Source organism: Colobus angolensis, unplaced genomic scaffold (genome assembly GCF_000951035.1).
Source record: "Colobus angolensis palliatus isolate OR3802 unplaced genomic scaffold, Cang.pa_1.0 Scaffold29, whole genome shotgun sequence".
Lineage (NCBI taxonomy): Eukaryota > Metazoa > Chordata > Mammalia > Primates > Cercopithecidae > Colobus > Colobus angolensis.
Window position 1 is genome coordinate 3119451 of NW_012116154.1, and position 4569 is coordinate 3124019.

Consider the following 4569-nt stretch of genomic DNA (forward strand, 5'->3'; position numbering starts at 1 on the left):
CACACACACACACACACACACACACACACACACATATTTAGAAATATTCAACATCAGAAGCTTTAAAATCTAATTCAAAAAGGTACAACCTGCATTTTTTTAAGTATTTTCTCTAAAAAGAACCTTATCAGCTATACAAATATTTATACAGTTTTAATACTGAAGCTAAAAATATGGAACACTTCACGAATCTGCGTGTCATATCCTTGCACAGAGGCCATGCTCATCTTCTCTGTATCATTCCAATTTTAGGAAATGTGCTATACTCCGTATCATTTTATAAATAAATCTGTTATATGTAGTACATGACAAGGACAAGTAAGTTTGAATAACTTACCTCGGTGGAATAACATCCAGAAAATAACAGATCTCTGTAACAATCAAAAAAGATATTGTGGCCGAGTGCGGTGGCTCACACCTGTAATCCTAGCACTTTGGGAGGCTGAGGTGGGTGGATCACTTCAGGACAGAAGTTTGAGACTAGCCTGGTCAACATAGTGAAACCCCATCTCTACCAAAAATACAAAAATTAGAAGGGTGTGGTGGCCGGTGCCTGTAATTCCAACTACTCAGATGACTGAGGCAGGAGAATCACTTGAATCCGGGAGGCAAAGGTTGCGGTGACCCAAGATCACGCCACTGCACTCCAGACTAGGCGACAGAGCAAGATTCTGTCTCAAACAAACAAACAAACAAAAAAGATATTCTGGCCAGGCGCAATGGCTCACGCCTGTAATCCCAGCACTCTGGGAGGCTGAGGCAGGCAAATCACTTGTTGGGAGTTCAAGACCAGCCTGGGCAACATGGTAAAACCCTGTCTCCACTAAAAATACAAAAATTAGCCAGGCATGGTGGTACACACCTGTAGTCTCAACTACTCAGGAGAATGAGGCAGGAGAATTGCTTGAACCCAGGAGGCAGAGGTTGCAGTGAGCTGAGATTACACCACTGCACCACTGTGTGTGTGTGTATATATATATATATATATACACACACACACACATACATACATACACAGACCCACATATGTATATTCTACATAATATTCAATATCAACCAACTAGGAATAATAGGCCTAAGAAAACTGATACTAAGAATCAAGTATTTAGCTCCTTAAGACTATCAAAAAAGAAACAAACAAAAAAATATATCTGTATGTAATATATAGGGAAGTTACAGGACCCAAACACAGCATGCTCCCAAACACGATCAGCAAACAACTTCCTCAGAAAGAGAAGCTACCAAAAACCAGTATCATCAATGTCTTTCCCGTGGATTAAGTTACCTACAAGACGATTTCAAAATACTACCATGATAAGAAAAAGGGAGATGGTAAAATCTCATGAGATACCAAAAGTATGTCACTAAAAAAGATATTTTTGGGCCAGGCGCGGTGGCTCACGCCTGTAATCCCAGCACTTTGGGAGGCCGAAGCGGGTGGATCACGAGGTCAGGAGATTGAGACCATTCTGGCTAACATGGTGAAACCCCATCTCTACTAAGAGTATAAAAAGTTAGCCAGGCGTGGCGGCATGAGCCTGTAGTCCTGAGGCAGGAGAATGGCGTGAACTCGGGAGACGGAGCTTGCAGTGAGCCGAGATCACGTCACTGCACTCCAGTCTGGGCCACAGAGCGAGACTCCATCTCAAAAAAAAAGATATTTTTGGGTTTTTTTTGACACAAAGTCTCCCTCTGTCACCTAAGCTGGAGTGCAGTGACACCATCTGAGCTCAATGTAACCTCCGCCTTCCAGGTTCAAGTGATTTTCCTGCCTCAGCCTCCCGAGTAGATGGGACCACAGGTGAGGGCCACCACACCTGGCTAATTTTGGTACTTTTAGTAGAGACAGGGTTTCACCATGATGGCCAGGCTGGCCTCAAACTCTTGACCTCAAGTGATCTTCCTGCCTTAGTGTCCCTAAGTACTGGGATTACAGGCAGGAGCCACTGTACCTGGCCAAAAAATACTTTTTATAGAAAATGTAACCAAATTAAGTAACCAATAATCTTTAAAAATATCTATCAGGGGCAGGCATGATGGCTAACACCTCTAATTCCAACACTTTGGGAAGCCAAAGGAAGAGGATTGCTTAAGCCCAGGAGTTTAGATGAGCCCGGGCAACGTAGGGAAAACACCTCTACGAAAAATTTAAAATCAGCTGGGTCTGATGGCACATGCCTGTCGTCCCAGCTGCTCAGGAGGCTGAGGTAGGATTGTTTGGGCCTGAGAGGCCAAGGCTGCAGTAGGCAGTAATCAAAGCACTGCATTCCAGCCTGGGCAACAAAGCAAAACCCTGTCTCAAACAAACAAACAAAAAGAGAAATATTTATCCATCTGTTATAACATCCTAAACACTTAGGAAAACAGTATAAACTATGGCAGAAATCATCCTTTGGAATACTATGCAGTAATAAAAAAAATTAGGTGGAATATAGAAACAAGATGTGTAGGCCTGGTGCGGTGGCTCATGCCTGTAATAACCCCAGCACTTTGGGAGGCCAAGGCAGGCAAATCATGAGGTCAGGAGTTCTAGACCAGCCTGGCCAATAAGGTGAAACCTCGTCTCTACTAAAAATACAAAAATTAGCCAGGCGTGGCGGCGTGCACCTGTAGTCCCAGGTACTCAGGAGGCTAAGGCAGAAGAATCGCTTTAACCAGGAGGCAGAGGTTGCAGTGAGCCGAGATCGCACCACTGCACTCCAGCCTAGGCAGCAGAGCAAGACTCCACCTCAAAAACATAAATAAATAAAAGAAAAGCTGTGCAAAAACTAGACAGACCTCTGGGACATGTTGTTAAATGTTAAAGCCAGTTGCTGAAAAATATGTATCTTTAATTCCAAGTGTATTTCTGTATAATACATCAGCACTTTCTATAATCCTTAACTACTTATTGCAGTACTAATCTTTCTTAATTTAGAGTCAGTGTTACTGACTTATTATATTTCCATCTATATGTGTTTATATCTACAACTAACAATGTTTCTTGAGAACATGGATCATGATATATACTCCAAAATGGTACTATGCATAGTAACACACATAAAACAGGTACACAAATATTTATGGATAGCTAACAATATGTAAAATATGAAGAAGCAAGATTAGTTTTTTTTTTTTTTTTTTTTGACAGAGTCTCACTCTGTCACCCAGGCTGGAGTGCAGTGGCAAGAGCTCAGCTCACTGTAGCCTCTGCCTCTCAGGCTCAAGCAATCCGTGTGTCTCAGCCTCTCAAGTAGCTGGGACTACAGGTGCATGCCACCATGTCCCATTAATTTTTATATTTTTGGTAGAGACAGAGTTTTGCCATGTTGGCCAGGCTGGTCTTGAACTCCTGGCCTCAAGTGATGTGCCTGCCTCATCCTCCCAAAGTGCTGGGATTACAGGCATGAGGCACTGTACCCAGCCAAGATTGGCCTTTAAGAAGCAGAGAGGCTGGGCGCGGTGGCTCAAGCCTGTAATCCCAGCACTTTGGGAGGCCGAGACGGGCGGATCACGAGGTCAGGAGATCGAGACCATCCCGGCTAGCACGGTGAAACCCTGTCTCTACTAAAAATACAAAAACAAAAATTAGGCGGGTGCCTGTGGTCCCAGCTGCACGGGAGGCTGAGGCAGGAGAATGGCCAGAACCTGGGAGGCAGAGCATGCAGTGAGCGAGATCGCGCCACTGCACTCCAGCCTGGGCAACAGAGCGAGACTCCGTCTCAAAAAAAAGAAGCAGAGAAATGAAAACACTTATTAAATAGAAAAACTAACACCACAATTCAGTTCTTTATGCTTCCTCAGTGAACATGTCTTACACCACCATAAGCTCTTTTGAAAATTCTAGTAACAAAATCTGTGATTATATTTTCCTTCTCATGAGGTGTTATTTTAGTCCCTCAAATATATAAGTAAAAGCTTAGAAACCTGTGTAGGCCAGGCATGGTGGCTCACACCTGTTGTCCCAACACTTTGGGAGGCTGAGGCAGGCGAATCACTTGAGCCAAGGAGTTCGAGACCAGCCTGGGTAACATGACAAAACGCCATCTCTGGGCCGGACACAGTGGCTCAAGCCTGTAATTCCAGCACTTTGGGAGGTCAAGGTGGGTGGATCACTTGAGGTCAGGAGTTAGAGACTAGCCTGACCAATACGCCGAAACCCCGTCCCTACTAAAAATACAAAAATTAGCTGGGCATGGTGGCACACATCTGTAATCCCAGCTACTTGGGAGGCTGAGGCAGAAGAATTGCATGAACCCAGGAGGCGGAGGTTGCAATAAGCCAAGATTGTGCCACTGCACTCCAGCCCAAGCAACAGAGCAAGACTCCGTCTCAAAAAAAAAAAGCAAAAACAAGCCGGGCTCGGTGGCTCACGCCTGTAATCCCAATACTTTGAGAGGCTGAGGCAGGCGGATCACCTGAGGCCTGGAGTTTGAGACCAGCCTGACCAACATGGAGAAACCCCGTCTCTACTAAAATTACAAAATTAGCTGGGCGTAGTGGCGTGCACCTGTAATCCCAGCTACTCAGGAGGCTGAGGCAGGAGAATTGCTTGAACCCAGGAGGCAGAGGTTGCAGTGAGCCGAGATC

At 44.8% G+C, this 4569-nt stretch overlaps 1 protein-coding gene across 1 annotated transcript in view; it reads right to left on the bottom strand.

The window, feature by feature from the left end:
- The window catches only part of N4BP2 (NEDD4 binding protein 2), a 107750-nt gene that overhangs the window by 70158 nt on the left and 33023 nt on the right, over positions 1-4569 (bottom strand). The window lies entirely within an intron of this gene.